Source organism: Eubalaena glacialis, unplaced genomic scaffold (assembly GCF_028564815.1).
Source record: "Eubalaena glacialis isolate mEubGla1 unplaced genomic scaffold, mEubGla1.1.hap2.+ XY scaffold_629, whole genome shotgun sequence".
NCBI classification, from domain to species: Eukaryota; Metazoa; Chordata; class Mammalia; order Artiodactyla; family Balaenidae; genus Eubalaena; species Eubalaena glacialis.
In genome coordinates this window covers 90,693-110,165 of record NW_026871524.1, presented here as the reverse complement: position 1 = coordinate 110,165, position 19,473 = coordinate 90,693, and the positions used below count along the sequence as shown (strand labels likewise).

At 73.7% G+C, this 19,473-nt stretch overlaps 11 non-coding genes and 7 pseudogenes across 11 annotated transcripts; all 18 read right to left on the bottom strand.

The window, feature by feature from the left end:
• Nucleotides 1–191: 191 nt before the first annotated feature.
• On the bottom strand, nucleotides 192–310 carry LOC133083758 (5S ribosomal RNA; annotated as a pseudogene).
• A 946-nt stretch (nucleotides 311–1,256) lies between these two features.
• Nucleotides 1,257–1,375, bottom strand: LOC133083714 (5S ribosomal RNA). The gene has a single exon (XR_009699239.1). It is a non-coding gene; the product is annotated as a 5S ribosomal RNA (ribosomal RNA).
• Nucleotides 1,376–2,293: 918 nt separating this feature from the next.
• On the bottom strand, nucleotides 2,294–2,412 carry LOC133083713 (5S ribosomal RNA). The gene has a single exon (XR_009699238.1). It is a non-coding gene; the product is annotated as a 5S ribosomal RNA (ribosomal RNA).
• A 910-nt stretch (nucleotides 2,413–3,322) lies between these two features.
• LOC133083757 (5S ribosomal RNA) lies at nucleotides 3,323–3,441 on the bottom strand (annotated as a pseudogene).
• A 910-nt stretch (nucleotides 3,442–4,351) lies between these two features.
• On the bottom strand, nucleotides 4,352–4,470 carry LOC133083712 (5S ribosomal RNA). The gene has a single exon (XR_009699237.1). It is a non-coding gene; the product is annotated as a 5S ribosomal RNA (ribosomal RNA).
• A 910-nt stretch (nucleotides 4,471–5,380) lies between these two features.
• LOC133083755 (5S ribosomal RNA) lies at nucleotides 5,381–5,499 on the bottom strand (annotated as a pseudogene).
• Nucleotides 5,500–6,412: 913 nt separating this feature from the next.
• On the bottom strand, nucleotides 6,413–6,531 carry LOC133083710 (5S ribosomal RNA). Its single transcript, XR_009699235.1, has one exon. It is a non-coding gene; the product is annotated as a 5S ribosomal RNA (ribosomal RNA).
• Nucleotides 6,532–7,449: 918 nt separating this feature from the next.
• LOC133083709 (5S ribosomal RNA) lies at nucleotides 7,450–7,568 on the bottom strand. The gene has a single exon (XR_009699234.1). It is a non-coding gene; the product is annotated as a 5S ribosomal RNA (ribosomal RNA).
• Nucleotides 7,569–8,477: 909 nt separating this feature from the next.
• On the bottom strand, nucleotides 8,478–8,596 carry LOC133083754 (5S ribosomal RNA; annotated as a pseudogene).
• Nucleotides 8,597–9,506: 910 nt separating this feature from the next.
• Nucleotides 9,507–9,625, bottom strand: LOC133083708 (5S ribosomal RNA). The gene has a single exon (XR_009699233.1). It is a non-coding gene; the product is annotated as a 5S ribosomal RNA (ribosomal RNA).
• A 910-nt stretch (nucleotides 9,626–10,535) lies between these two features.
• Nucleotides 10,536–10,654, bottom strand: LOC133083753 (5S ribosomal RNA; annotated as a pseudogene).
• Nucleotides 10,655–11,600: 946 nt separating this feature from the next.
• LOC133083707 (5S ribosomal RNA) lies at nucleotides 11,601–11,719 on the bottom strand. Its single transcript, XR_009699232.1, has one exon. It is a non-coding gene; the product is annotated as a 5S ribosomal RNA (ribosomal RNA).
• Nucleotides 11,720–12,637: 918 nt separating this feature from the next.
• LOC133083715 (5S ribosomal RNA) lies at nucleotides 12,638–12,756 on the bottom strand. The gene has a single exon (XR_009699240.1). It is a non-coding gene; the product is annotated as a 5S ribosomal RNA (ribosomal RNA).
• Nucleotides 12,757–13,662: 906 nt separating this feature from the next.
• Nucleotides 13,663–13,781, bottom strand: LOC133083752 (5S ribosomal RNA; annotated as a pseudogene).
• Nucleotides 13,782–14,725: 944 nt separating this feature from the next.
• Nucleotides 14,726–14,844, bottom strand: LOC133083706 (5S ribosomal RNA). The gene has a single exon (XR_009699231.1). It is a non-coding gene; the product is annotated as a 5S ribosomal RNA (ribosomal RNA).
• Nucleotides 14,845–15,763: 919 nt separating this feature from the next.
• On the bottom strand, nucleotides 15,764–15,882 carry LOC133083720 (5S ribosomal RNA). Its single transcript, XR_009699245.1, has one exon. It is a non-coding gene; the product is annotated as a 5S ribosomal RNA (ribosomal RNA).
• Nucleotides 15,883–16,785: 903 nt separating this feature from the next.
• LOC133083751 (5S ribosomal RNA) lies at nucleotides 16,786–16,904 on the bottom strand (annotated as a pseudogene).
• A 911-nt stretch (nucleotides 16,905–17,815) lies between these two features.
• On the bottom strand, nucleotides 17,816–17,934 carry LOC133083808 (5S ribosomal RNA). The gene has a single exon (XR_009699294.1). It is a non-coding gene; the product is annotated as a 5S ribosomal RNA (ribosomal RNA).
• Nucleotides 17,935–19,473: the final 1,539 nt, after the last annotated feature.

The window sequence follows — 19,473 nt, the reverse complement described above, 5'->3', positions numbered from 1 at the left end:
GGCTGGGGTGGCGGCTGCCTTCCAGGGCCGCATTCTGGCCGCATGTCCAGCCAGCTCGGCGGGGAGCGATCCCTCCGGCGCGCTGTGTTGGGAGGGACGTGAGGAGGTGAGGCCTGCAGCGGTGCTCAGCGGGGGCGGAGGCGGCCTCGGCCACGGGCCACTAAATGTCAAGGCGGAGCGGGAGGCAAAAAAGCCTACAGCACTCGGTATTCCCATGTGGTCTCCCATCCAGGTACGAAACAGGCCAGACCCTGATTAGCTTCCGAGATCAGACGAGGTGTGGTGCGTTCAGGGAGGTGTGGCCGTAGAATGCAGCGGGGGCCACGGTGTGCCTCTTGAGGCTTAGCTTCGCTGGTGCTGGCGACTTACCGCCAGCCCGGCAGCCAACCCTCTCCGGCGCGGCCCTGCCGTCCGCCCAGGCAAGCGACAGGAGGCCTCGAGGGCCCGGGGGTGGTGGAGTTGTGGGCGACTTCGCAGCTCAGGTCAGGCGGGACCCTCCAGGCCTGTAGGCGCTTGGCCCTCCGCCCCAGAGCCGCTCAACGCTCACAGGACTTGGCCCCGGAGGCTTAAGGGCCTGTGGCCCTCGGTCCCTTGTGCATTCCCCACCCTGTCAATCCACACAGTGCTAGGCGCAGCCCAGCCACGGCCTGGCCGGCCCGCCTGCCCAACGGCAGTTGGCCCGAAGCCACTGGGAGCCACCATTGAGCCGGCACGGCCCCTTAGACACAGCAACGCCACCCTTGCCCCCACGCCAACTGCCGAGCAAAGTTCCCGGCGCCTGGTGTCTAGCCAGCCCAGCGAACCGGTCCCAGCCCACGACCCCGCTCCCACTCTCGGCCGTGGCGAAGTGGCAAAGGGTGGGCTTTTTCCGGAGGGAGCTGTGGAGAGACACACGGGCAGACAGGGGGCTGCGGCGCGGCTGGGCTCCGGTGGGGGCGGCCAAGTGCAGGTCGAGGGCTTCGTGGGCCGCACGGACGGCACCCCGGCCTGCGGCGGAGTCTGGGTCCGGGCCAGCCACCACGGGAGCGGCTGGGGTGGCGGCTGCCTTCCAGGGCCGCCTTCTGGCCGCCTGGCCGGCCAGGCCGGCGCGGAGCGCCCCCTCTGGCGCGCTGTGGTGGGAGGGGCCGGAGGAGGTGGGGCCTGCAGCGCTGCCCGGCGGGGGCGGGGGCGGGGGCGGAGGCAGCGGCCTCGGCCTCGGCCTCGGCCTCGGCCTAGGCCGCGGGCGACTAAAGGAGAAGGCGGAGCGGGAGGCAAAAAGCCTACAGCACCCGGTATTCCCAGGCGGTCTCCCATCCAAGTACTAACCAGGCCCGACCCTGCTTAGCTTCCGAGATCAGACGAGATCGGGCGCGTTCAGGGTGGTATGGCCGTAGACGTTAAAAGGGGCCCGCGGAGTGCCTCTTGAGGCCCAGCTTCGCTGGCGCTTGCGCCTCCCCGCCAGCCCGGCGGCCAGCCCGCCCCGGCAGGGCCCCGCCGCCCGCCCAGGCAGGGCAACGGCGGCCTCGGGTACCAGGGGGGTGGCGGAGGGTTCGGCGACCTCCCAGCCCAGGGCGGGCGGGACCCACCAAACCGTTCGGCGCTTGGCGCCCCGCCCCAGATCCCGCACGTCGCTCACAGGGACGTGGCCCCGGAGGCTTCAGGGCCCGGGGCCCGCGGTCCCTTGGGCCTCCCCTCTGCCCGCCCACGCGGCGCTAGGCGCAGCCCAGCCGCAGCCCGGGCCGGCCCTCCTGCCCGACGGCAGTCGGCCCTTAACCCACTGGGAGCCACCATTGAGTCGGCACGGCCCCTTAGCCCCAGCAAGGCCACCCTTGCCCCCACGCCACCCGCCGAGCACAGGACCCGGCGCCTTGTGGCCGGCCGGCCCGGAGCACCGGCCCCGGCCCCCGCCCCCGCTCCCGCCCCCGGCCGTGGCGAAACGGCGGAGGGGGGGCTTTTTCCGGAGGGAGCTGTGGAGAGACACACCGGCAGATAGGTGGCTGCGCCGGGGCTGGGCGCTGGTGGGGGCGGCCAGGTGCAGGTCAAGGGGCTCGCGGGCCGCACGGCCGGCACCCGGGCCTGAGGCGGAGTCTGGGTTCAGGCCAGCCACCCCGGGAGCGGCTGGGATGCGGCTGCCTTCCAGGGCCGCCTTCTGGCCGCCTGGCCGGCCAGGCAGGCGGAGAGCGCCCCCTCTGGCGCGCTGTGGTGGGAGGGGCCGGAGGAGGTGGGGCCTGCAGCGGTGCCCGGCGGGGGCGGGGGCGGGGGCGGGGGCGGAGGCGGCGGGCGACTAAAGGAGAAGGCGGAGCGGGAGGCAAAAAGCCTACAGCACCCGGTATTCCCAGGCGGTCTCCCATCCAAGTACTAACCAGGCCCGACCCTGCTTAGCTTCCGAGATCAGACGAGATCGGGCGCGTTCAGGGTGGTATGGCCGTAGACGCAGGAGGGGCCTGCGCGGTGCCTCTTGAGGCCCAGCTTCGCTGGCGCCTGCGCCTTACCGCCATGCCGGCGGCCAGCCCTCTCCCGCAGGGCCCTGCCGCCCGCCCAGGCAGGCGACAGGAGGCCTCGGGGACCCGGGGGTGGCGGAGTGGTGGGCCACCTCGCAGCCCAGGGCGGGCGGGACGCTCCAGGCCCGTCGGCGCTTGGCGCCCCGCCGCAGATCCCGCTCGACGCTCACAGGGACGCGGCCCCGGAGGCTTCAGGGCCCGGCGGCCGCGGTCCCTTGGGCATCCCCCCCTGCCCGCCCACGCGGAGTTAGGCGCAGCCCGGCCACGGCCGGGCCGGCCCTCCGGCCGGGCAGCAGCTGGCCCGAAGCCACTGGGAGCCACCATGGAGTGGGCACGGCCCCTTAGCCCCAGCAAGGCCCCCCCTTGCCCCCACGCCGCCCGCCGAGCACAGGACCCCGGCCCTGGTGGCCGGCAGGCCCGGAGAAGCGGCCCCGGCCCCCGCCCCCGCTCCCGCCCCCGGTCGTGGCGAAACGGCGGAGGGGGGGGCTTTTTCCGGAGGGAGCTGTGGAGAGACACACGGGCAGACAGGGGGCTGCGGCGCGGCTGGGCTCCGGTGGGGGCGGCCAAGTGCAGGTCGAGGGCCTCGCGGGCCGCACGGACGGCACCCCGGCCTGCGGCGGAGTCTGGGTCCGGGCCAGCCACCACGGGAGCGGCTGGGGTGGCGGCTGCCTTCCAGGGCCGCATTCTGGCCGCATGTCCAGCCAGCTCGGCGGGGAGCGATCCCTCCGGCGCGCTGTGTTGGGAGGGACGTGAGGAGGTGAGGCCTGCAGCGGTGCTCAGCGGGGGCGGAGGCGGCCTCGGCCGCGGGCCACTAAATGTCAAGGCGGAGCGGGAGGCAAAAAAGCCTACAGCACTCGGTATTCCCATGTGGTCTCCCATCCAGGTACGAAACAGGCCAGACCCTGATTAGCTTCCGAGATCAGACGAGGTGTGGTGCGTTCAGGGAGGTGTGGCCGTAGAATGCAGCGGGGGCCACGGTGTGCCTCTTGAGGCTTAGCTTCGCTGGTGCTGGCGACTTACCGCCAGCCCGGCAGCCAACCCTCTCCGGCGCGGCCCTGCCGTCCGCCCAGGCAAGCGACAGGAGGCCTCGAGGGCCCGGGGGTGGTGGAGTTGTGGGCGACTTCGCAGCTCAGGTCAGGCGGGACCCTCCAGGCCTGTAGGCGCTTGGCCCTCCGCCCCAGAGCCGCTCAACGCTCACAGGACTTGGCCCCGGAGGCTTAAGGGCCTGTGGCCCTCGGTCCCTTGTGCATTCCCCACCCTGTCAATCCACACAGTGCTAGGCGCAGCCCAGCCACGGCCTGGCCGGCCCGCCTGCCCAACGGCAGTTGGCCCGAAGCCACTGGGAGCCACCATTGAGCCGGCACGGCCCCTTAGACACAGCAACGCCACCCTTGCCCCCACGCCAACTGCCGAGCAAAGTTCCCGGCGCCTGGTGTCTAGCCAGCCCAGCGAACCGGTCCCAGCCCACGACCCCGCTCCCACTCTCGGCCGTGGCGAAGTGGCAAAGGGTGGGCTTTTTCCGGAGGGAGCTGTGGAGAGACACACGGGCAGACAGGGGGCTGCGGCGCGGCTGGGCTCCGGTGGGGGCGGCCAAGTGCAGGTCGAGGGCTTCGTGGGCCGCACGGACGGCACCCCGGCCTGCGGCGGAGTCTGGGTCCGGGCCAGCCACCACGGGAGCGGCTGGGGTGGCGGCTGCCTTCCAGGGCCGCCTTCTGGCCGCCTGGCCGGCCAGGCCGGCGCGGAGCGCCCCCTCTGGCGCGCTGTGGTGGGAGGGGCCGGAGGAGGTGGGGCCTGCAGCGCTGCCCGGCGGGGGCGGGGGCGGGGGCGGAGGCGGCGGGCGACTAAAGGAGAAGGCGGAGCGGGAGGCAAAAAGCCTACAGCACCCGGTATTCCCAGGCGGTCTCCCATCCAAGTACTAACCAGGCCCGACCCTGCTTAGCTTCCGAGATCAGACGAGATCGGGCGCGTTCAGGGTGGTATGGCCGTAGACGCAGGAGGGGCCCGCGCGGTACCTCTTGAGGCCCAGCTTCGCTGGCGCCTGCGCCTTACCGCCATGCCGGCGGCCAGCCCTCTCCGGCAGGGCCCTGCCGCCCGCCCAGGCAGGCGACAGGAGGCCTCGGGGACCCGGGGGTGGCGGAGTGGTGGGCCACCTCGCAGCCCAGGGCGGGCGGGACGCTCCAGGCCCGTCGGCGCTTGGCGCCCCGCCGCAGATCCCGCTCGACGCTCACAGGGACGCGGCCCCGGAGGCTTCAGGGCCCGGCGGCCGCGGTCCCTTGGGCATCCCCCCCTGCCCGCCCACGCGGAGTTAGGCGCAGCCCGGCCACGGCCGGGCCGGCCCTCCGGCCGGGCAGCAGCTGGCCCGAAGCCACTGGGAGCCACCATGGAGTGGGCACGGCCCCTTAGCCCCAGCAAGGCCCCCCCTTGCCCCCACGCCGCCCGCCGAGCACAGGACCCCGGCCCTGGTGGCCGGCAGGCCCGGAGAAGCGGCCCCGGCCCCCGCCCCCGCTCCCGCCCCCGGCCGTGGCGAAACGGCGGAGGGGGGGGCTTTTTCCGGAGGGAGCTGTGGAGAGACACACGGGCAGACAGGGGGCTGCGGCGCGGCTGGGCTCCGGTGGGGGCGGCCAAGTGCAGGTCGAGGGCCTCGCGGGCCGCACGGACGGCACCCCGGCCTGCGGCGGAGTCTGGGTCCGGGCCAGCCACCACGGGAGCGGCTGGGGTGGCGGCTGCCTTCCAGGGCCGCATTCTGGCCGCATGTCCAGCCAGCTCGGCGGGGAGCGATCCCTCCGGCGCGCTGTGTTGGGAGGGACGTGAGGAGGTGAGGCCTGCAGCGGTGCTCAGCGGGGGCGGAGGCGGCCTCGGCCGCGGGCCACTAAATGTCAAGGCGGAGCGGGAGGCAAAAAAGCCTACAGCACTCGGTATTCCCATGTGGTCTCCCATCCAGGTACGAAACAGGCCAGACCCTGATTAGCTTCCGAGATCAGACGAGGTGTGGTGCGTTCAGGGAGGTGTGGCCGTAGAATGCAGCGGGGGCCACGGTGTGCCTCTTGAGGCTTAGCTTCGCTGGTGCTGGCGACTTACCGCCAGCCCGGCAGCCAACCCTCTCCGGCGCGGCCCTGCCGTCCGCCCAGGCAAGCGACAGGAGGCCTCGAGGGCCCGGGGGTGGTGGAGTTGTGGGCGACTTCGCAGCTCAGGTCAGGCGGGACCCTCCAGGCCTGTAGGCACTTGGCCCTCCGCCCCAGAGCCGCTCAACGCTCACAGGACTTGGCCCCGGAGGCTTAAGGGCCTGTGGCCCTCGGTCCCTTGTGCATTCCCCACCCTGTCAATCCACACAGTGGCGCAGCCAGCCACGGCAGGGCGCCGACAGCCCACTGCAGAGCCCGAAGCACCTGGAGCACATTGGCACGGCCCCTTAGACACAGCACGCCACCCTTGCCCCGAGCAAAGTTCCCGGCGCCTGGTGTCTAGCCAGCCCAGCGAACCGGTCCCAGCCCACGACCCCGCTCCCACTCTCGGCCGTGGCGAAGTGGCAAAGGGTGGGCTTTTTCCGGAGGGAGCTGTGGAGAGACACACGGGCAGACAGGGGGCTGCGGCGCGGCTGGGCTCCGGTGGGGGCGGCCAAGTGCAGGTCGAGGGCTTCGTGGGCCGCACGGACGGCACCCCGGCCTGCGGCGGAGTCTGGGTCCGGGCCAGCCACCACGGGAGCGGCTGGGGTGGCGGCTGCCTTCCAGGGCCGCCTTCTGGCCGCCTGGCCGGCCAGGCCGGCGCGGAGCGCCCCCTCTGGCGCGCTGTGGTGGGAGGGGCCGGAGGAGGTGGGGCCTGCAGCGCTGCCCGGCGGGGGCGGGGGCGGGGGCGGAGGCAGCGGCCTCGGCCTCGGCCTCGGCCTCGGCCTAGGCCGCGGGCGACTAAAGGAGAAGGCGGAGCGGGAGGCAAAAAGCCTACAGCACCCGGTATTCCCAGGCGGTCTCCCATCCAAGTACTAACCAGGCCCGACCCTGCTTAGCTTCCGAGATCAGACGAGATCGGGCGCGTTCAGGGTGGTATGGCCGTAGACGTTAAAAGGGGCCCGCGGAGTGCCTCTTGAGGCCCAGCTTCGCTGGCGCTTGCGCCTCCCCGCCAGCCCGGCGGCCAGCCCGCCCCGGCAGGGCCCCGCCGCCCGCCCAGGCAGGGCAACGGCGGCCTCGGGTACCAGGGGGGTGGCGGAGGGTTCGGCGACCTCCCAGCCCAGGGCGGGCGGGACCCACCAAACCGTTCGGCGCTTGGCGCCCCGCCCCAGATCCCGCACGTCGCTCACAGGGACGTGGCCCCGGAGGCTTCAGGGCCCGGGGCCCGCGGTCCCTTGGGCCTCCCCTCTGCCCGCCCACGCGGCGCTAGGCGCAGCCCAGCCGCAGCCCGGGCCGGCCCTCCTGCCCGACGGCAGTCGGCCCTTAACCCACTGGGAGCCACCATTGAGTCGGCACGGCCCCTTAGCCCCAGCAAGGCCACCCTTGCCCCCACGCCACCCGCCGAGCACAGGACCCGGCGCCTTGTGGCCGGCCGGCCCGGAGCACCGGCCCCGGCCCCCGCCCCCGCTCCCGCCCCCGGCCGTGGCGAAACGGCGGAGGGGGGGCTTTTTCCGGAGGGAGCTGTGGAGAGACACACCGGCAGATAGGTGGCTGCGCCGGGGCTGGGCGCTGGTGGGGGCGGCCAGGTGCAGGTCAAGGGGCTCGCGGGCCGCACGGCCGGCACCCGGGCCTGAGGCGGAGTCTGGGTTCAGGCCAGCCACCCCGGGAGCGGCTGGGATGCGGCTGCCTTCCAGGGCCGCCTTCTGGCCGCCTGGCCGGCCAGGCAGGCGGAGAGCGCCCCCTCTGGCGCGCTGTGGTGGGAGGGGCCGGAGGAGGTGGGGCCTGCAGCGGTGCCCGGCGGGGGCGGGGGCGGGGGCGGGGGCGGAGGCGGCGGGCGACTAAAGGAGAAGGCGGAGCGGGAGGCAAAAAGCCTACAGCACCCGGTATTCCCAGGCGGTCTCCCATCCAAGTACTAACCAGGCCCGACCCTGCTTAGCTTCCGAGATCAGACGAGATCGGGCGCGTTCAGGGTGGTATGGCCGTAGACGCAGGAGGGGCCCGCGCGGTGCCTCTTGAGGCCCAGCTTCGCTGGCGCCTGCGCCTTACCGCCATGCCGGCGGCCAGCCCTCTCCCGCAGGGCCCTGCCGCCCGCCCAGGCAGGCGACAGGAGGCCTCGGGGACCCGGGGGTGGCGGAGTGGTGGGCCACCTCGCAGCCCAGGGCGGGCGGGACGCTCCAGGCCCGTCGGCGCTTGGTGCCCCGCCGCAGATCCCGCTCGACGCTCACAGGGACGCGGCCCCGGAGGCTTCAGGGCCCGGCGGCCGCGGTCCCTTGGGCATCCCCCCTGCCCGCCCACGCGGAGTTAGGCGCAGCCCGGCCACGGCCGGGCCGGCCCTCCGGCCGGGCAGCAGCTGGCCCGAAGCCACTGGGAGCCACCATGGAGTGGGCACGGCCCCTTAGCCCCAGCAAGGCCCCCCCTTGCCCCCACGCCGCCCGCCGAGCACAGGACCCCGGCCCTGGTGGCCGGCAGGCCCGGAGAAGCGGCCCCGGCCCCCGCCCCCGCTCCCGCCCCCGGCCGTGGCGAAACGGCGGAGGGGGGGGCTTTTTCCGGAGGGAGCTGTGGAGAGACACACGGGCAGACAGGGGGCTGCGGCGCGGCTGGGCTCCGGTGGGGGCGGCCAAGTGCAGGTCGAGGGCCTCGCGGGCCGCACGGACGGCACCCCGGCCTGCGGCGGAGTCTGGGTCCGGGCCAGCCACCACGGGAGCGGCTGGGGTGGCGGCTGCCTTCCAGGGCCGCATTCTGGCCGCATGTCCAGCCAGCTCGGCGGGGAGCGATCCCTCCAGCGCGCTGTGTTGGGAGGGACGTGAGGAGGTGAGGCCTGCAGCGGTGCTCAGCGGGGGCGGAGGCGGCCTCGGCCACGGGCCACTAAATGTCAAGGCGGAGCGGGAGGCAAAAAAGCCTACAGCACTCGGTATTCCCATGTGGTCTCCCATCCAGGTACGAAACAGGCCAGACCCTGATTAGCTTCCGAGATCAGACGAGGTGTGGTGCGTTCAGGGAGGTGTGGCCGTAGAATGCAGCGGGGGCCACGGTGTGCCTCTTGAGGCTTAGCTTCGCTGGTGCTGGCGACTTACCGCCAGCCCGGCAGCCAACCCTCTCCGGCGCGGCCCTGCCGTCCGCCCAGGCAAGCGACAGGAGGCCTCGAGGGCCCGGGGGTGGTGGAGTTGTGGGCGACTTCGCAGCTCAGGTCAGGCGGGACCCTCCAGGCCTGTAGGCGCTTGGCCCTCCGCCCCAGAGCCGCTCAACGCTCACAGGACTTGGCCCCGGAGGCTTAAGGGCCTGTGGCCCTCGGTCCCTTGTGCATTCCCCACCCTGTCAATCCACACAGTGCTAGGCGCAGCCCAGCCACGGCCTGGCCGGCCCGCCTGCCCAACGGCAGTTGGCCCGAAGCCACTGGGAGCCACCATTGAGCCGGCACGGCCCCTTAGACACAGCAACGCCACCCTTGCCCCCACGCCAACTGCCGAGCAAAGTTCCCGGCGCCTGGTGTCTAGCCAGCCCAGCGAACCGGTCCCAGCCCACGACCCCGCTCCCACTCTCGGCCGTGGCGAAGTGGCAAAGGGTGGGCTTTTTCCGGAGGGAGCTGTGGAGAGACACACGGGCAGACAGGGGGCTGCGGCGCGGCTGGGCTCCGGTGGGGGCGGCCAAGTGCAGGTCGAGGGCTTCGTGGGCCGCACGGACGGCACCCCGGCCTGCGGCGGAGTCTGGGTCCGGGCCAGCCACCACGGGAGCGGCTGGGGTGGCGGCTGCCTTCCAGGGCCGCCTTCTGGCCGCCTGGCCGGCCAGGCCGGCGCGGAGCGCCCCCTCTGGCGCGCTGTGGTGGGAGGGGCCGGAGGAGGTGGGGCCTGCAGCGCTGCCCGGCGGGGGCGGGGGCGGGGGCGGAGGCGGCGGGCGACTAAAGGAGAAGGCGGAGCGGGAGGCAAAAAGCCTACAGCACCCGGTATTCCCAGGCGGTCTCCCATCCAAGTACTAACCAGGCCCGACCCTGCTTAGCTTCCGAGATCAGACGAGATCGGGCGCGTTCAGGGTGGTATGGCCGTAGACGCAGGAGGGGCCCGCGCGGTACCTCTTGAGGCCCAGCTTCGCTGGCGCCTGCGCCTTACCGCCATGCCGGCGGCCAGCCCTCTCCGGCAGGGCCCTGCCGCCCGCCCAGGCAGGCGACAGGAGGCCTCGGGGACCCGGGGGTGGCGGAGTGGTGGGCCACCTCGCAGCCCAGGGCGGGCGGGACGCTCCAGGCCCGTCGGCGCTTGGCGCCCCGCCGCAGATCCCGCTCGACGCTCACAGGGACGCGGCCCCGGAGGCTTCAGGGCCCGGCGGCCGCGGTCCCTTGGGCATCCCCCCCTGCCCGCCCACGCGGAGTTAGGCGCAGCCCGGCCACGGCCGGGCCGGCCCTCCGGCCGGGCAGCAGCTGGCCCGAAGCCACTGGGAGCCACCATGGAGTGGGCACGGCCCCTTAGCCCCAGCAAGGCCCCCCCTTGCCCCCACGCCGCCCGCCGAGCACAGGACCCCGGCCCTGGTGGCCGGCAGGCCCGGAGAAGCGGCCCCGGCCCCCGCCCCCGCTCCCGCCCCCGGCCGTGGCGAAACGGCGGAGGGGGGGGCTTTTTCCGGAGGGAGCTGTGGAGAGACACACGGGCAGACAGGGGGCTGCGGCGCGGCTGGGCTCCGGTGGGGGCGGCCAAGTGCAGGTCGAGGGCCTCGCGGGCCGCACGGACGGCACCCCGGCCTGCGGCGGAGTCTGGGTCCGGGCCAGCCACCACGGGAGCGGCTGGGGTGGCGGCTGCCTTCCAGGGCCGCATTCTGGCCGCATGTCCAGCCAGCTCGGCGGGGAGCGATCCCTCCGGCGCGCTGTGTTGGGAGGGACGTGAGGAGGTGAGGCCTGCAGCGGTGCTCAGCGGGGGCGGAGGCGGCCTCGGCCGCGGGCCACTAAATGTCAAGGCGGAGCGGGAGGCAAAAAAGCCTACAGCACTCGGTATTCCCATGTGGTCTCCCATCCAGGTACGAAACAGGCCAGACCCTGATTAGCTTCCGAGATCAGACGAGGTGTGGTGCGTTCAGGGAGGTGTGGCCGTAGAATGCAGCGGGGGCCACGGTGTGCCTCTTGAGGCTTAGCTTCGCTGGTGCTGGCGACTTACCGCCAGCCCGGCAGCCAACCCTCTCCGGCGCGGCCCTGCCGTCCGCCCAGGCAAGCGACAGGAGGCCTCGAGGGCCCGGGGGTGGTGGAGTTGTGGGCGACTTCGCAGCTCAGGTCAGGCGGGACCCTCCAGGCCTGTAGGCGCTTGGCCCTCCGCCCCAGAGCCGCTCAACGCTCACAGGACTTGGCCCCGGAGGCTTAAGGGCCTGTGGCCCTCGGTCCCTTGTGCATTCCCCACCCTGTCAATCCACACAGTGCTAGGCGCAGCCCAGCCACGGCCTGGCCGGCCCGCCTGCCCAACGGCAGTTGGCCCGAAGCCACTGGGAGCCACCATTGAGCCGGCACGGCCCCTTAGACACAGCAACGCCACCCTTGCCCCCACGCCAACTGCCGAGCAAAGTTCCCGGCGCCTGGTGTCTAGCCAGCCCAGCGAACCGGTCCCAGCCCACGACCCCGCTCCCACTCTCGGCCGTGGCGAAGTGGCAAAGGGTGGGCTTTTTCCGGAGGGAGCTGTGGAGAGACACACGGGCAGACAGGGGGCTGCGGCGCGGCTGGGCTCCGGTGGGGGCGGCCAAGTGCAGGTCGAGGGCTTCGTGGGCCGCACGGACGGCACCCCGGCCTGCGGCGGAGTCTGGGTCCGGGCCAGCCACCACGGGAGCGGCTGGGGTGGCGGCTGCCTTCCAGGGCCGCCTTCTGGCCGCCTGGCCGGCCAGGCCGGCGCGGAGCGCCCCCTCTGGCGCGCTGTGGTGGGAGGGGCCGGAGGAGGTGGGGCCTGCAGCGCTGCCCGGCGGGGGCGGGGGCGGGGGCGGAGGCAGCGGCCTCGGCCTCGGCCTCGGCCTCGGCCTAGGCCGCGGGCGACTAAAGGAGAAGGCGGAGCGGGAGGCAAAAAGCCTACAGCACCCGGTATTCCCAGGCGGTCTCCCATCCAAGTACTAACCAGGCCCGACCCTGCTTAGCTTCCGAGATCAGACGAGATCGGGCGCGTTCAGGGTGGTATGGCCGTAGACGTTAAAAGGGGCCCGCGGAGTGCCTCTTGAGGCCCAGCTTCGCTGGCGCTTGCGCCTCCCCGCCAGCCCGGCGGCCAGCCCGCCCCGGCAGGGCCCCGCCGCCCGCCCAGGCAGGGCAACGGCGGCCTCGGGTACCAGGGGGGTGGCGGAGGGTTCGGCGACCTCCCAGCCCAGGGCGGGCGGGACCCACCAAACCGTTCGGCGCTTGGCGCCCCGCCCCAGATCCCGCACGTCGCTCACAGGGACGTGGCCCCGGAGGCTTCAGGGCCCGGGGCCCGCGGTCCCTTCGGCCTCCCCTCTGCCCGCCCACGCGGCGCTAGGCGCAGCCCAGCCGCAGCCCGGGCCGGCCCTCCTGCCCGACGGCAGTCGGCCCTTAACCCACTGGGAGCCACCATTGAGTCGGCACGGCCCCTTAGCCCCAGCAAGGCCACCCTTGCCCCCACGCCACCCGCCGAGCACAGGACCCGGCGCCTTGTGGCCGGCCGGCCCGGAGCACCGGCCCCGGCCCCCGCCCCCGCTCCCGCCCCCGGCCGTGGCGAAACGGCGGAGGGGGGGCTTTTTCCGGAGGGAGCTGTGGAGAGACACACCGGCAGATAGGTGGCTGCGCCGGGGCTGGGCGCTGGTGGGGGCGGCCAGGTGCAGGTCAAGGGGCTCGCGGGCCGCACGGCCGGCACCCGGGCCTGAGGCGGAGTCTGGGTTCAGGCCAGCCACCCCGGGAGCGGCTGGGATGCGGCTGCCTTCCAGGGCCGCCTTCTGGCCGCCTGGCCGGCCAGGCAGGCGGAGAGCGCCCCCTCTGGCGCGCTGTGGTGGGAGGGGCTGGAGGAGGTGGGGCCTGCAGCGGTGCCCGGCGGGGGCGGGGGCGGGGGCGGGGGCGGAGGCGGCGGGCGACTAAAGGAGAAGGCGGAGCGGGAGGCAAAAAGCCTACAGCACCCGGTATTCCCAGGCGGTCTCCCATCCAAGTACTAACCAGGCCCGACCCTGCTTAGCTTCCGAGATCAGACGAGATCAGGCGCGTTCAGGGTGGTATGGCCGTAGACGCAGGAGGGGGCCCGCGCGGTGCCTCTTGAGGCCCAGCTTCGCTGGCGCCTGCGCCTTACCGCCATGCCGGCGGCCAGCCCTCTCCCGCAGGGCCCTGCCGCCCGCCCAGGCAGGCGACAGGAGGCCTCGGGGACCCGGGGGTGGCGGAGTGGTGGGCCACCTCGCAGCCCAGGGCGGGCGGGACGCTCCAGGCCCGTCGGCGCTTGGCGCCCCGCCGCAGATCCCGCTCGACGCTCACAGGGACGCGGCCCCGGAGGCTTCAGGGCCCGGCGGCCGCGGTCCCTTGGGCATCCCCCCCTGCCCGCCCACGCGAGTTAGGCGCAGCCCGGCCACGGCCGGGCCGGCCCTCCGGCCGGGCAGCAGCTGGCCCGAAGCCACTGGAGCCACCATGGAGTGGGCACGGCCCCTTAGACCCAGCAAGGCCCCCCTTGCCCCCACGCCGCCCGCCGAGCACAGGACCCCGGCCCTGGTGGCCGGCAGGCCCGGAGAAGCGGCCCCGGCCCCCGCCCCCGCTCCCGCCCCCGGTCGTGGCGAAACGGCGGAGGGGGGGGCTTTTTCCGGAGGGAGCTGTGGGAGACACACGGGCAGACAGGGGGCTGCGGCGCGGCTGGGCTCCGGTGGGGCGGCCAAGTGCAGGTCGAGGGCCTCGCGGGCCGCACGGACGGCACCCCGGCCTGCGGCGGAGTCTGGGTCCGGGCCAGCCACCACGGGAGCGGCTGGGGTGGCGGCTGCCTTCCAGGGCCGCATTCTGGCCGCATGTCCAGCCAGCTCGGCGGGGAGCGATCCCTCCGGCGCGCTGTGTTGGGAGGGACGTGAGGAGGTGAGGCCTGCAGCGGTGCTCAGCGGGGGCGGAGGCGGCCTCGGCCGCGGGCCACTAAATGTCAAGGCGGAGCGGGAGGCAAAAAAGCCTACAGCACTCGGTATTCCCATGTGGTCTCCCATCCAGGTACGAAACAGGCCAGACCCTGATTAGCTTCCGAGATCAGACGAGGTGTGGTGCGTTCAGGGAGGTGTGGCCGTAGAATGCAGCGGGGGGCCACGGTGTGCCTCTTGAGGCTTAGCTTCGCTGGTGCTGGCGACTTACCGCCAGCCCGGCAGCCAACCCTCTCCGGCGCGGCCCTGCCGTCCGCCCAGGCAAGCGACAGGAGGCCTCGAGGGCCCGGGGGTGGTGGAGTTGTGGGCGACTTCGCAGCTCAGGTCAGGCGGGACCCTCCAGGCCTGTAGGCGCTTGGCCCTCCGCCCCAGAGCCGCTCAACGCTCACAGGACTTGGCCCCGGAGGCTTAAGGGCCTGTGGCCCTCGGTCCCTTGTGCATTCCCCACCCTGTCAATCCACACAGTGCTAGGCGCAGCCCAGCCACGGCCTGGCCGGCCCGCCTGCCCAACGGCAGTTGGCCCGAAGCCACTGGGAGCCACCATTGAGCCGGCACGGCCCTTAGACACAGCAACGCCACCCTTGCCCCCACGCCAACTGCCGAGCAAAGTTCCCGGCGCCTGGTGTCTAGCCAGCCCAGCGAACCGGTCCCAGCCCACGACCCCGCTCCCACTCTCGGCCGTGGCGAAGTGGCAAAGGGTGGGCTTTTTCCGGAGGGAGCTGTGGAGAGACACACGGGCAGACAGGGGGCTGCGGCGCGGCTGGGCTCCGGTGGGGGCGGCCAAGTGCAGGTCGAGGGCTTCGTGGGCCGCACGGACGGCACCCCGGCCTGCGCGGAGTCTGGGTCCGGGCCAGCCACCACGGGAGCGGCTGGGGTGGCGGCTGCCTTCCAGGGCCGCCTTCTGGCCGCCTGGCCGGCCAGGCCGGCGCGGAGCGCCCCCTCTGGCGCGCTGTGGTGGGAGGGGCCGGAGGAGGTGGGGCCTGCAGCGCTGCCCGGCGGGGGCGGGGGCGGGGGCGGAGGCAGCGGCCTCGGCCTCGGCCTCGGCCTCGGCCTAGGCCGCGGGCGACTAAAGGAGAAGGCGGAGCGGAGGCAAAAAGCCTACAGCACCCGGTATTCCCAGGCGGTCTCCCATCCAAGTACTAACCAGGCCCGACCCTGCTTAGCTTCCGAGATCAGACGAGATCGGGCGCGTTCAGGGTGGTATGGCCGTAGACGTTAAAAGGGGCCCGCGGAGTGCCTCTTGAGGCCCAGCTTCGCTGGCGCTTGCGCCTCCCCGCCAGCCCGGCGGCCAGCCCGCCCCGGCAGGGCCCCGCCGCCCGCCCAGGCAGGGCAACGGCGGCCTCGGGTACCAGGGGGGTGGCGGAGGGTTCGGCGACCTCCCAGCCCAGGGCGGGCGGGACCCACCAAACCGTTCGGCGCTTGGCGCCCCGCCCCAGATCCCGCACGTCGCTCACAGGGACGTGGCCCCGGAGGCTTCAGGGCCCGGGGCCCGCGGTCCCTTGGGCCTCCCCTCTGCCCGCCCACGCGGCGCTAGGCGCAGCCCAGCCGCAGCCCGGGCCGGCCCTCCTGCCCGACGGGCAGTCGGCCCTTAACCCACTGGGAGCCACCATTGAGTCGGCACGGCCCCTTAGCCCCAGCAAGGCCACCCTTGCCCCCACGCCACCCGCCGAGCACAGGACCCGGCGCCTTGTGGCCGGCCGGCCCGGAGCACCGGCCCCGGCCCCGCCCCCGCTCCCGCCCCCGGCCGTGGCGAAACGGCGGAGGGGGGGCTTTTTCCGGAGGGAGCTGTGGAGAGACACACCAGCAGATAGGTGGCTGCGCCGGGGCTGGGCGCTGGTGGGGGCGGCCAGGTGCAGGTCAAGGGGCTCGCGGGGCCGCACGGCCGGCACCCGGGCCTGAGGCGGAGTCTGGGTTCAGGCCAGCCACCCCGGGAGCGGCTGGGATGCGGCTGCCTTCCAGGGCCGCCTTCTGGCCGCCTGGCCGGCCAGGCAGGCGGAGAGCGCCCCCTCTGGCGCGCTGTGGTGGGAGGGGCCGGAGGAGGTGGGGCCTGCAGCGGTGCCCGGCGGGGGCGGGGGCGGGGGCGGGGGCGGAGGCGGCGGGCGACTAAAGGAGAAGGCGGAGCGGGAGGCAAAAAGCCTACAGCACCCGGTATTCCCAGGCGGTCTCCCATCCAAGTACTAACCAGGGCCGACCCTGCTTAGCTTCCGAGATCAGACGAGATCGGGCGCGTTCAGGGTGGTATGGCCGTAGACGCAGGAGGGGCCCGCGCGGTGCCTCTTGAGGCCCAGCTTCGCTGGCGCCTGCGCTTACCGCCATGCCGGCGGCCAGCCCTCTCCCGCAGGGCCCTGCCGCCCGCCCAGGCAGGCGACAGGAGGCCTCGGGGACCCGGGGTGGCGGAGTGGTGGGCCACCTCGCAGCCCAGGGCGGGCGGGACGCTCCAGGCCCGTCGGCGCTTGGCGCCCCGCCGCAGATCCCGCTCGACGCTCACAGGGACGCGGCCCCGGAGGCTTCAGGGCCCGGCGGCCGCGGTCCCTTGGGCATCCCCCCCTGCCCGCCCACGCGGAGTTAGGCGCAGCCCGGCCACGGCCGGCCGGCCCTCCGGCCGGGCAGCAGCTGGCCCGAAGCCACTGGGAGCCACCATGGAGTGGGCACGGCCCCTTAGCCCCAGCAAGGCCCCCCCTTGCCCCACGCCGCCCGCCGAGCACAGGACCCCGGCCCTGGTGGCCGGCAGGCCCAGAGAAGCGGCCCGGCCCCCGCCCCCGCTCCCGCCCCCGGCCGTGGCGAAACGGCGGAGGGGGGGCTTTTTCCGGAGGAGCTGTGGAGAGACACACGGGCAGACAGGGGGCTGCGGCGCGGCTGGGCTCCGGTGGGGGCGGCCAAGTGCAGGTCGAGGGCCTCGCGGGCCGCACGGACGGCACCCCGGCCTGCGGCGGAGTCTGGGTCCGGGCCAGCCACCACGGGAGCGGCTGGGGTGGCGGCTGCCTTCCAGGGCCGCATTCTGGCCGCATGTCCAGCCAGCTCGGCGGGGAGCGATCCCTCCGGCGCGCTGTGTTGGGAGGGACGTGAGGAGGTGAGGCCTGCAGCGGTGCTCAGCGGGGGCGGAGGCGGCCTCGGCCGCGGGCCACTAAATGTCAAGGCGGAGCGGGAGGCAAAAAAGCCTACAGCACTCGGTATTCCCATGTGGTCTCCCATCCAGGTACGAAACAGGCCAGACCCTGATTAGCTTCCGAGATCAGACGAGGTGTGGTGCGTTCAGGGAGGTGTGGCCGTAGAATGCAGCGGGGGCCACGGTGTGCCTCTTGAGGCTTAGCTTCGCTGGTGCTGGCGACTTACCGCCAGCCCGGCAGCCAACCCTCTCCGGCGCGGCCCTGCCGTCCGCCCAGGCAAGCGACAGGAGGCCTCGAGGGCCCGGGGGTGGTGGAGTTGTGGGCGACTTCGCAGCTCAGGTCAGGCGGGACCCTCCAGGCCTGTAGGCGCTTGGCCCTCCGCCCCAGAGCCGCTCAAGGCTCACAGGACTTGGCCCCGGAGGCTTAAGGGCCTGTGGCCCTCGGTCCCTTGTGCATTCCCCACCCTGTCAATCCACACAGTGCTAGGCGCAGCCCAGCCACGGCCTGGCCGGCCCGCCTGCCCAACGGCAGTTGGCCCGAAGCCACTGGGAGCCACCATTGAGCCGGCACGGCCCCTTAGACACAGCAACGCCACCCTTGCCCCCACGCCAACTGCCGAGCAAAGTTCCCGGCGCCTGGTGTCTAGCCAGCCCAGCGAACCGGTCCCAGCCCACGACCCCGCTCCCACTCTCGGCCGTGGCGAAGTGGCAAAGGGTGGGCTTTTTCCGGAGGGAGCTGTGGAGAGACACACGGGCAGACAGGGGGCTGCGGCGCGGCTGGGCTCCGGTGGGGGCGGCCAAGTGCAGGTCGAGGGCTTCGTGGGCCGCACGGACGGCACCCCGGCCTGCGGCGGAGTCTGGGTCCGGGCCAGCCACCACGGGAGCGGCTGGGGTGGCGGCTGCCTTCCAGGGCCGCCTTCTGGCCGCCTGGCCGGCCAGGCCGGCGCGGAGCGCCCCCTCTGGCGCGCTGTGGTGGGAGGGGGCCGGAGGAGGTGGGGCCTGCAGCGCTGCCCGGCGGGGGCGGGGGCGGGGGCGGAGGCGGCGGGCGACTAAAGGAGAAGGCGGAGCGGGAGGCAAAAAGCCTACAGCACCCGGTATTCCCAGGCGGTCTCCCATCCAAGTACTAACCAGGCCCGACCCTGCTTAGCTTCCGAGATCAGACGAGATCGGGCGCGTTCAGGGTGGTATGGCCGTAGACGCAGGAGGGGCCCGCGCGGTACCTCTTGAGGCCCAGCTTCGCTGGCGCCTGCGCCTTACCGCCATGCCGGCGGCCAGCCCTCTCCGGCAGGGCCCTGCCGCCCGCCCAGGCAGGCGACAGGAGGCCTCGGGGACCCGGGGGTGGCGGAGTGGTGGGCCACCTCGCAGCCCAGGGCGGGCGGGACGCTCCAGGCCCGTCGGCGCTTGGCGCCCCGCCGCAGATCCCGCTCGACGCTCACAGGGACGCGGCCCCGGAGGCTTCAGGGCCCGGCGGCCGCGGTCCCTTGGGCATCCCCCCCTGCCCGCCCACGCGGAGTTAGGCGCAGCCCGGCCACGGCCGGGCCGGCCCTCCGGCCGGGCAGCAGCTGGCCCGAAGCCACTGGGAGCCACCATGGAGTGGGCACGGCCCCTTAGCCCCAGCAAGGCCCCCCCTTGCCCCCACGCCGCCCGCCGAGCACAGGACCCCGGCCCTGGTGGCCGGCAGGCCCGGAGAAGCGGCCCCGGCCCCCGCCCCCGCTCCCGCCCCCGGCCGTGGCGAAACGGCGGAGGGGGGGGCTTTTTCCGGAGGGAGCTGTGGAGAGACACACGGGCAGACGGGGCTGCGGCGCGGCTGGGCTCCGGTGGGGGCGGCCAAGTGCAGGTCGAGGGCCTCGCGGGCCGCACGGACGGCACCCCGGCCTGCGGCGGAGTCTGGGTCCGGGCCAGCCACCACGGGAGCGGCTGGGGTGGCGGCTGCCTTCCAGGGCCGCATTCTGGCCGCATGTCCAGCCAGCTCGGCGGGGAGCGATCCCTCCGGCGCGCTGTGTTGGGAGGGACGTGAGGAGGTGAGGCCTGCAGCGGTGCTCAGCGGGGGCGGAGGCGGCCTCGGCCGCGGGCCACTAAATGTCAAGGCGGAGCGGGAGGCAAAAAAGCCTACAGCACTCGGTATTCCCATGTGGTCTCCCATCCAGGTACGAAACAGGCCAGACCCTGATTAGCTTCCGAGATCAGACGAGGTGTGGTGCGTTCAGGAGGTGTGGCCGTAGAATGCAGCGGGGCCACGGTGTGCCTCTTGAGGCTTAGCTTCGCTGGTGCTGGCGACTTACCGCCAGCCCGGCAGCCAACCCTCTCCGGCGCGGCCCTGCCGTCCGCCCAGGCAAGCGACAGGAGGCCTCGAGGGCCCGGGGGTGGTGGAGTTGTGGGCGACTTCGCAGCTCAGGTCAGGCGGACCCTCCAGGCCTGTAGGCGCTTGGCCCTCCGCCCCAGAGCCGCTCAACGCTCACAGGACTTGGCCCCGGAGGCTTAAGGCCTGTGGCCCTCGGTCCCTTGTGCATTCCCACCCTGTCAATCCACACAGTGCTAGGCGCAGCCCAAGCCACGGCCTGGCCGGCCCGCCTGCCCAACGGCAGTTGGCCCGAAGCCACTGGGAGCCACCATTGAGCCGGCACGGCCCCTTAGACACAGCAACGCCACCCTTGCCCCCACGCCAACTGCCGAGCAAAGTTCCCGGCGCCTGGTGTCTAGCCAGCCCAGCGAACCGGTCCCAGCCCACGACCCCGCT